Below are 10,957 nucleotides of genomic sequence, written 5' to 3'. Positions count from 1 at the left end.
ACATATCTTTACTAAGACATTGTGTATTTTTAGAATTGTCTTGGAGCTATCGATGGAACTCACGTATCGGCATGGGCACCGACATCAATTCAAACATCTTTTCGTGGTAGAAAGGTTATCATCACACAAAATGTGATGCTTGTATGCGATTTCGATATGTTTTTTACATTTGTGTATATGGGCTGGGAGGGGACAGCAAATGATTCAAGGGTGTTCATAGACGCTTTGACTAGGCATGAAAATCATTTTCCTAAACCTTGCGGTGGTAAGTAATAGAAAAAATTCTCTATATATATTCATTTATGTTGGTATTTTACATTATTAATTAATATGAAAAATACTATCACAGATCAATTTTATTTGGTTGATTCTGGTTACCCAAATATGCCGAGGTTTCTTGCTCCGTATCGAGGTCAACGGTATCACTTGAGAGATTATCGACGGCAAGGCAGACCAAGGGGGAAGGAAGAGTTGTTCAATTATAGGCATAGCACATGTCGTAATATTATTGAGCGATGCATTGGGGTGCTTAAGGCAAGATTTCGAATTTTAAAAGATATGCCAAACTATCCAATTACTAGCCAAAGATTAATTCCACTTGTATGTTGTGCAGTGCATAATTTCATACGTCGGCATCATGCAATGGATAATTTATTTATGGAGTATTCATCTGAAGATATGCTCATGTCTGGAGTTGAAGATAGTTTTGGTGATCAAGAGCCGATTCCAATTGATCCAAGCCAAACAGCTCAGATGGGACACATTCGTGATGACATTGCAAGCCATATGTGGAATGATTATGTGGAGCATCATTCGTAATTAGCTAATGTCTGGGTTCAGCCTTTTATGGCTCTTGATTTTGTTATGAATGACTGTTATAATTGGCTGTTTTTTGTTTTTGAATTTTGGTTGGGAAGCTTTTTGTTACAATTTGTAATTAGCTCATATGGGAAGCTTTTTGTTACAATCTGTGGCTCTGATAGAAAAGATAGTTTTTGTTACCATTGAATATTGTGAAGCAATCTGTTTTATATCTATTTTATAATTTCATTGTTCAATACCATTTCCTTAGTTGGTATAATTTTTGTTTTCTGATTACATCACGTGGAAGAAACATCTATCACGTTGTTATTGTAAATTATGCATGCCTTTGCTTTAATGTTATGTATTGAACTATTTGAACTGTTTGTTATATTCTGATTAGTGTTGATCATGCACTATTTGAACTCTTCACTTGACTTATGAGTTAACTGAACTCTCTAGTAGATTAAGGTCCCCTTTTGCGATACAGAGAGTTTGGTAATCGATCAGGTGATCGATTACCTCGTTCTCTGTGATTACAGTATGTGATAATCAATTACGGCACGTATAAGATTGTCAATGAGGAAAACATTTTATTGAAACATGATGTCTGAAATATTCAATTTGTTTTGGGTTCTCATCGTTTTGCATATTGTTTTCAATATAAACGTACCAAACGCATTTTCCAGTTTTCTTTTCCAGAAAATAGAATTCCAGTATATCATGCCAAACACATTTTTGTTGGTCCCTTTGGAGGCCGGCAAGAGGGGAGGGGTGAATTGCCCTACAAAATTAAACTCGAACCTTTCTCGGATTTTAACTATATAACATAAACACTTGTAATAAAAAGTAGAGACTAAGTAAAGAAATCATACACCAGAGATTTACTTGGTTTGCAATCAGAGGATTGCTAATCCAAGGAAAGTAAGCGCACTATGATCTCCTCTAGGCGGAGAAGCCTCTTTACAACGTTGACAGCACAAATGAAAAGAACGCAACTGAAAGCACAGAAAGAATTGATTACAAGTTAGTTAAACTGAATGTGCAGACCAGTAGTATATTTATAGTACTGGTCCGGGCGCCTGGAAGGAGTTCCGGGCGCCCTGGAGGGGATTAAATTCTATCCCCAACGATCAGATCGTGTTTGACGCGATCCTGGTCAAAAAGTTAGCTCCGGGCGCCCGGAGGGGTTCCGGGCGCCCGGACCCTCATTAGTGCCCGGGGCGCCCGGAATGATTCCGGGCGCCCGGACCCCTTAAGTCAACTTTGTTGACTTTTTGTGGTCCGATTCTACTACTCCGGTTTAGCTCGTTTCGGTCCGGGTCTGTTCGCTCCGGCTCCGTTAGCTTGGGTGATCTCGGCCTTCCGGAATAGGGCTCACCCGAACTCATGTTCCGGCCTTCTCCTCGAGCAGCCTTCCTTCCCGGTTTCTCGTCCCTCGAGCGCCGCGCACGCTCTTCTCGTCCACCGGTGTACTCTTCCGCGGACACCTCGTCTCTCAGACGCACCGAGCCCGTCGGCTCTCTCCCGTGCCGTCCTTCTCGCTAGCCGCGTCTTCCGCTCGACTTCCTGTGTTCCTAAGCTCCTGCACACTTAGACACAAGGGTTAAACAAACGCAGGACCTAACTTAGCTTGTTTGATCACATCAAAACACCTTGGGGTTCCAACAATTTTCTGTTTTCTGAAAACAGAGCCAGAAAATAGGAAAACAGAAATAGAAAACAGAAAATAGAAAATATTTTCCAAACCAAACACACCCTAACGTTTTTTTTTATTCCGGGGTTAACGAAATTATTTTACCCAAATACCCTCAAATAAGAGAAAAATGTGATAAAAAAAGAAAATGTAAAGAAAAAATTAAAAAATATAAAAAATAAAATTAAAAACTTTTTTAAAAAAATTAAAAAAAAACATAAAAAAAATATGGAAAAACATTAAAAAAATAGAAAATAGAAAAACGTAAAAAAATTAAAATGAAATAAAATACGTAAAAAATAATTAAAAAAACATTAAAAAATAAATATATATATATATAATATAAAAAAATAAAAAACATTAAATATAGAAAAAATGAAAAAAAAAACATAAAAAAAATTAAAAAAACTTTAAAACATTTTTAAAATAAAAAATAAAAAATAAAAAATAAAAAATAAAAAAAACTAAAAATAAAGAAAATTGTGAAAAAGAGAAAATAAAAAAATGTAGAGTTTAAATAATAATAATAATAATAATAATAATAATATATGATTGATTTGTAATTAAATGTAATATAGTAAAATATTAAACTAGGTTATTTATTAAAACTTTCAAACAAACAAGTTTTAGTTGCATTACCTAGTTGAACCAAACAACATTTGGTTATGTTTTATTCCCCATAACCTTGGTTATGTGATTACTTGGTAATCGCATAACCAAGATTATACATAATAACTTAAACCAAACACACCCTAAATATAAATTTAGTTTGTGTTCTGTTAATGAAATTATTTTTATAACATAGATTTTATTATTTTTTATATGACTATAAATAGCTTCTTTTTTTTTTTTTTTTTGCAGTGGAACCTTCAAAATCTAGGGTCAACCCTGATTATCACCTTCACGTGGAATCGAGTTCCTCTCCCCGATCGGAGCAAGATGAGACTTCTAGTATTCTAAGCATTCTTTTGGCATTTTGGCAAATTCAGAATAATATCCACATGGTCATGGAATCAAGCTTCTCTTCCGGGCCGGTTAGAGATCCGTCTCCTCACAACTCTACAGTAAGATAGAGGCTTTACACCCTATGCAATCCTCTAGCATAAACGTTACTCTACGCTTTCACTACCAACCTCCTACTTAAAGTGGACTTATCGGACTTTATTAAACTTCACACTTCAGTCCAACTAGGCAAGGGACATGTGATGCAGCTCGAGTGAACACAGTTGGGCCATCCCCCTCATCTAAATTCCCCTCGAGGGCCCTCTAAGTCCCCATTTGGTCATGACCTTCCCATCTGATCATCTCTCTCAAGCACTCGATGCTCATCTAGTGATGTCGCATTCAGGTTTAGGAAATCAACTCTAAGCATTAGTAGGCGATGACTCAACTCAGGTTAGTCGACTACTCAGCTGACTCAAACTTGGCACTAGAGCAGCAAGGCCATCATCCTCTGGGCTTCTCAATCATGCCTTCTCCAACCTCAACCCCCGGTCTTTCCATTAAGGTATCAAACTCCTCTCCCCAATCGAAGTTGATAAGATTTATGACCTTCTTGGTTTTCTTATCCCCATGATCGAGGGATTGATAAGACTGTACTTTCATGATACAGTATCAAACAAATTAATTATTGAACCCTCTCTACACTAATGTAGCATAGGGATAATTCATGTTGTCTCTCATAAGGAATGTAACGGGTGATGATACTTCTTAGAATTATGTTATTTGTGATTTTGAATTTTTGTATTATAAATGAGGGTTCGGGGTTTAGAAGTTAAATCTAATCTAATCTAACATAAACTATAATTGCAAGAAAGTTAAAGGCAACATAAAGTAAGTATAAAAAAAACTAAATATACAGCGAAACATAATCTAATCTAACCTAATTGCACCCAAACTATTTAGCACCATTAGGAAGAAGTAAATTAAAAAAATTGTAGATTGTCCCCACGGAAGTAATTGCACCCAAATAAAGAACCAACTCTAACATTCAAATGAAATAAAGCATAAAAAAATTAAAAGCATTACAAAAAATTAAACAACATAAATGCATCAACTAAACGACAATTTACCAAAGGGCGCATGTAGATTCTAAATTTACCAACAGATGTACGTTACTTTGGTATTTACCAAAGAACGCACCATTTTAAGTGCATTTCCTATTTTATCCTTCTAACAAATCTGACTTTTTCCTTTTCACTGTCGTTTCTCACTCTCGCTTCTATTTACTCTCTCCTATGCATGCAACCGATTTAATTTTTCCTCTCCGCTCTTCTCTTTCCTCTTTTTTTTTCCATGCATGCATGCATAACATAGGCCTGATATATAAATCATATCAGGCCCACAACATTTAGAATTTAGTTGATTTTTTATAACATTTTAATACATTTGGAAAAGTCGAAATAATCAATAGATGACATATTTGAATTCTTTGCAACCCCAGAAATCAACAGAAACTGGTCCATTATTTATTTCAGCTTATACGGAGGTGTAACATTGTAATAATGATGAATTGATAAAAATCCTCATGTGTGGGCCTGATATGAATCATATCAGGCCTAACGTATAGGGAATATTTTGCTGATTCTTTCTTATTATATTTTAACATCTTTTCGAAGTCGAAATAAATAATGGATTGCATATTTGAACTCCTTGTAACATCAAAATTCACAAGAACTAAAATGGTTGCAATATGATACTCTAGATCGATCAGTGGATTTTGACGAAAACTCATTGATCGACCTAGAGACCTCAGATTGCAGTCATTTTAGGTCCTGTGGATTTCTAAAATTACAAGGAGTCCAAATATGCTCTCCATTGTTATTTTTGGCATTCCTAGTGGTGGACCAGAGGTTTTGAAAAAACTAAATCTCTCTTTCTTTCTTTCTTTTTTTTCTGTTGTTAGGCCTGATATCTCCCCATATCTGGCCTACATTGGGCCTAATATAGGGAGATATCAGGCCCAATAACAAAAAAAAGGGAAAAAAAAAGAAAGAGATATTTAGTTTTTTAAAAACCTCTGGTCCACTATTAAAATGTCAAAAATAATAATGGAGAGTATATTTGAACTCCTTGCAATTTTAGAAATCCATAGGACCTGAAATAGTTGCAATCTGAGGTCTCTAGGTCGATCAATGAGTTTCGGTTAAAATCCAATGATGGACCTAGAGAGCTTCAATTGCACCCATTTCAATTCCTGTGGATTTTTGATGTTGCAAAGAGTCTAAATATGCTCTCTATTATTATTTTCGACATTCCTAGTGGTGGACTAGAGGTTTTGAAAAATCTAAATCTCGCTTTCTTTCTTTTTTTTCCTTTTTCTTTTTTCTTTTTTTTTCTGTTGTTGGGTCTGATATCTCCCCATATCAGGCCTACATTGGGCCTAATATGGGGAGATATCAAACTCAACATGGGCCTGATATGAAGAGATTGCATGCCCAACGTGGGTCTTATATCTCTTCATATCAAGCCCAACGATAAAAAAAAAAAAAAAAAAGAGAGATTTAGTTTTTTCAAAACCTCTGGTCCACTATTAGGAATGCCAAAAATAATAATGGAGAGTGTATTTAGACTCCTTGTAATTTTAGAAATTCACAAGACCTGAAATGACTGCAATATGAGGTCTCTAGGTCGATCAGTTGGTTTCGATCAAAACTACTGATCGACCTAGAGATCTCAGATTTCAACCATTTCAGGTCCTGTGGATTTCTAAAATTGCAATAAGTCTGAATATGCTCCCCATTGTTATTTTCTACAATCCTAGTGGTAGACCAGAGGTTTTGAAAAACCTAAATTCTCTTTCTATCTTTTTTCCTTTTTTATTTTTTTTTTCTATTGTTGGGCCTGACATCTCCCCATATCAGGCCCAACGTGAGCCTAATATAAAGAGATATCAGACCCAACGTGGGTCTTATACCTCTTCATATCAGGCCCAACAACAAGAAAAAAAAACAAAAAAGAAAACAAAGAAAGGAAGAGAATTTAGGTTTTTCAAATCCTCTAATCCACCACTACGAATGCCGAAAATAACAATGGATAGCATATTTGGACTCTTTGTAATTTTAGAAATCTACAGGACCTAAAATGACTACAATCTGAGGTCTCTAAGTCGATCAGTGGGTTTTGATCGAACCAATTGATCGACCTAGAGACTTCAGATTGTACCCATTTCAGGTCATATGGATTTCTCAAATTGCAAGATGTCCAAATATACTCTCCATTGTTATTTTCGGCATTCCTAGTGATGGACCAAAGGTTTTGAAAAACCTAAATTCTCTTTCTTTCTTTTTTTCCTTTTTTATTTTTTTTCCTTTTGTTGGGCCTGATATAAAGAGATATCAGGCCTAACGTGGGTCTTATATCTCTTCATATCAGGTCCAACAACAAAAAAAAAAAAAAAAAGAGATTTAGGTTTTCCAAACCCTTTGGTCCACCACTAGGAACGTCGAAAATAACAATGGAGAGGATATTTAGACTCCTTACAATTTTAGAAATCCACAAGATCTGAAATGATTGCAATCTGAGTTTTCTAGGTCGATCAGTGGGTTTGGTCAAAACTCAAATTACAACCATTGATCAACCTAGAGATCTCATATTGCAATCATTTCAGGTCCTGTGGATTTCTAAAATTGCAAGGAGTCTAAATATCCTCTCATTGTTATTTTCGACATTCCTAGTGGAGGACTAGAGGTTTTGAAAAACCTAAATCTCTCTTTCTTTTTCCTTTTTTTCTGTTGCTGAGTCTGATATCTCCCCATATCAAGCCAATATTGGGCCTGATATCTCTTCATATCAGGCACAACGTGGATTTAATCTCCTATAACATGGTTGAGAAAAAAAATTGAAAAAAAAAGGAAAAAAAAGAGAAGATAAAATAGAGAACAGGAAAGAGAACATACGTTGCATGCATAGGAAGAAAGAAAAAAAGAGAGAAATGACAAAGAAAAGAAAAAGAAAATCAGTTAAATATATCAGGAGGGTAGAATGAAAAGAACACTATAAAAAGTTACGTCCTTTGATAAATACCAAAATAATATGCACCTTTTGATAAATTCAAAAAATCTAAGTACATCTTTTCTTTTGATAAATTACCGTCAACTAAAACCTAACTAGTAAAAGAAATAATTCATCAAACACCTAACTGGCATGAATCTAAGTAAGTAGCTCCCATTGCATAGCCGAGTTGGTCACAACGTGTTAGATTTGTAAAAATTGACAAGGGTCCATTCCGGAAAAAACTGAGAGAAATATCCTCCTACAAGGTCACGTGAGCTGCTCGATTTCTTGATTATTCTCTGTAAATGGCTGTGGGGCAGCCGTATGGGGTGTCCGGATTGACTTTGCAAAAATGAATCTAAGCAAGCCAAATGCATGCAACTTAAACCTGGGAACATATTAACTCAACACACAAAAAAAATTAACCAACAATCAACACATTCCCAACACATCTGACAAATGAACCCAAGCTTGCGGACGGAGCTTCTTCCTCGATCAGAATGGATGATGCGATGGCCGCCGGAAATGAATGATGTTGCCTCATCCGGATCCAGAAGGGTGTATGGCGCGGAAGAGCTAGGATCCCTAAGTTCTCCGATGGAAACTCGCCGGCGGATGAAGATGGATTGTCCTCTCTGTATCCGGAGAGAAAAGTAGCAGCAGATTCTCCTCTTCAAAACCCAAGAGGAGACTGCCGGATGGAATGAAGACGGACTCTCCTCTTCGAATCTGAAGAGGAGAGGTGGAGTGTGGCCGGAGAAGGTGGAGAAGCCTCGGATCCGAGACTTCCAATGGAGGTGGCGTGATATGAGCTCTGCTCTCCCAATCGGGAGACGAAGATGATGAGTGGCGGCCAGATCTCCTGTTCGAATACGAAGAGGAAGATGGCCGGCCGAATGGATGAGGAGGAGATAGCTCCGATTGCGGGGAAGAAACTCCGGTGATGAGGAAAGGGATGGAGGAGGTTGGCGTTGGCTTTGGGAAGAAGGGCGTCGGGTTTTGGGGAGCTCCGATGAGGATGAGTGATGAGGAATGAGGGAAGGATCAATCGGCCGGCGATAGAGAGATCGATGAAGCCGCCGGCCGATTGAAGGCGGAGAGATGGATGAGAACTTGCGCCGGGAGTGTTGATTGGAAGAGTTTTTTGGGGAAGATTACCGTGCCGATTCTAGCTTGTAGCTGGATCCGGGTTTTTGGGTTTTGGGTGGAGAAGAAGATCCGGATGCGGATCCATTTGGCTTGACTTGGATGGGATTTTGGATCCGGGTGGATGGAGCTCCACTTCTTGGATCCGCATTGGATCCATTAGGAGAAAATGACTTGCAATTGGTGGATTCTGGGCTGCAATTAGGCTCTCTTTTGGATCCAGCTTTGAATTGTAATTGTGTCTTCTCTTGTGGATCTTGGATCCGGATTGGGATCCCTTCTTAGATCTTGCTTGGATCCATTAGGAGGTGGCTTGACCGGATGAGATGAGGGCTGAACCCGTCTTGATTGAACTCCTATGAATTGAATCAATCTTCAATTAAGTGAACTTCAATGTGAATCAAGCTCAACCAAATTGAGGGCTTTGAACTGTTGATTGATCTCGATCAACGACCAAGATCATTGAGATCTGGATGAAGAGCTCTCTTGTATTGGATGGTGATGATCTCTATGGATGATCGAGATATTTTTAATATAAATGAGTGATCCAAATAGCTCCAGATCTCCATCAAAGGATCAAATCTTTCCAGATCTAAATAAAGGACTCAAATCCATGATTTATTTTTTATAAAATAATGAAATAATATCAAGTTTTAGGAAAAAATTATAATGAGCTCAAAATACATCTTAACGGGTAAAGCATGATATAAATAAACAATTAACAATACGAGAAAGATAAATATAACAAATACAAGAGTCAACATAATACATCAGAATGCTAGTTATCAACGATCGATTTCCTCTTCTTAGTCCAGACATGACTAGACTTTTATCATGGGAATTCTCGCTATTCTTATTATTATCCCATCGGAATTTTAGTCTTCTCAATATTACTACTTGCCCCCACAATTGCGAGATCCTCTCCCCAGTCAAGAAAGAATTGGTCTTCTAGCACTTTGGGCATATTATTATCATCCTCATAACTGTGGGATCAAACTCCTCACCCCGATAGAAACATGACAAGTTTTCTAAGTTGATTACCTCCTCATAGCCCATCACGACTTGAAAGTCCTTCTGTTACAACACAAGTCAACTCCCTATAAGGGATCTATGTGCTCCTTCCTTCTCCACCCCCACACGATGATGTCAGAATTCAACAAGTGCATGACTATCGTCGAGTAATAAGATATTAATTCCACAGGGACAGTAATATTTCATTTCTAATTTCAAAAATGATTAAAAAGCCATTTATAAATTTGTTTATGATCAAATGAAATTAATTTCAAATACAAAGTGTCTCTAATTTTGTTTAAAATCAGTTAAATTCGGTCTCGAATAATCTATCAAATATATTTTAATCCGTTTATAAATTCATTTATATTTCTATTTATTAATTCATATACAATTTTATTTTTAAATTTATCACTTTTTTTTTATATTCTATTTTTATGTTTCTCATCTGCATAATACTTAAAAAAAATAATCACACATTTTAAATAAATTAAAAATATTTAAAACAACTAATTTTTAATCCAAAAGTATATTATAATTAATATTGAGATAAATAAATATTCACATCATTAAAATAAATTTAATTATTAATCAAACTATAATTAACTGCTAAATTTTTAAATATGACCACAAATAATTTAATCTTTATTTTATTTATCATAATGCTCACAAAGACGAGATCCTCTTGGATATAAATATTTATATATCTCACCTCTTGAATTAGATATCAAGATCTTGACTAAAAAAGAAACTATAAGGAAAACAGAAACCGATACTGAAATAAGTTCAAAATTTCAAGTGCAATAAAGAGCTACTTGGTGTGTAACATTAATCTACATCATTCTCTATATTTCAAGATAAGGTACTAAAGTATCTAGTCCTCAGAGAAGTTGGAGCTTGTCTGTCCTAGTAGATCGTCACACAATTGTAGTACATAACAAAAGTTATGCAAGCAAAGCTATTTAGAATTTATTAAAGAATATAAATTCACTAAAAGAAATTAAACTTGCAAAATTAGTACTTCTATTTGATAACACATACATCATCAAAATTAGATGTCAACAAGATTTACTATTTATTTCAAAGAGTTGTATATGCATTTTACTATTGATTTCAACTAGTGATAGAGCCAAATATAACATAGTACTAAAACCCTCACATGTGATAATTATTTTGAACCTTGATTAAATGTAATAAATGATTGGAAGTTAAAGTAATGGACAAAATTCATGAGATTGTTGATCTTTGTAGCAAATAGTAGTTTGTATAGACTAGTGATATTTCTTATTGTGACAAAGGAACAATGTC

Source organism: Zingiber officinale, chromosome 6B (genome assembly GCF_018446385.1).
Source record: "Zingiber officinale cultivar Zhangliang chromosome 6B, Zo_v1.1, whole genome shotgun sequence".
Lineage (NCBI taxonomy): Eukaryota > Viridiplantae > Streptophyta > Magnoliopsida > Zingiberales > Zingiberaceae > Zingiber > Zingiber officinale.
The sequence above is the reverse complement of the archived record's forward strand: the minus strand, read 5'-3'. Positions refer to the sequence as shown.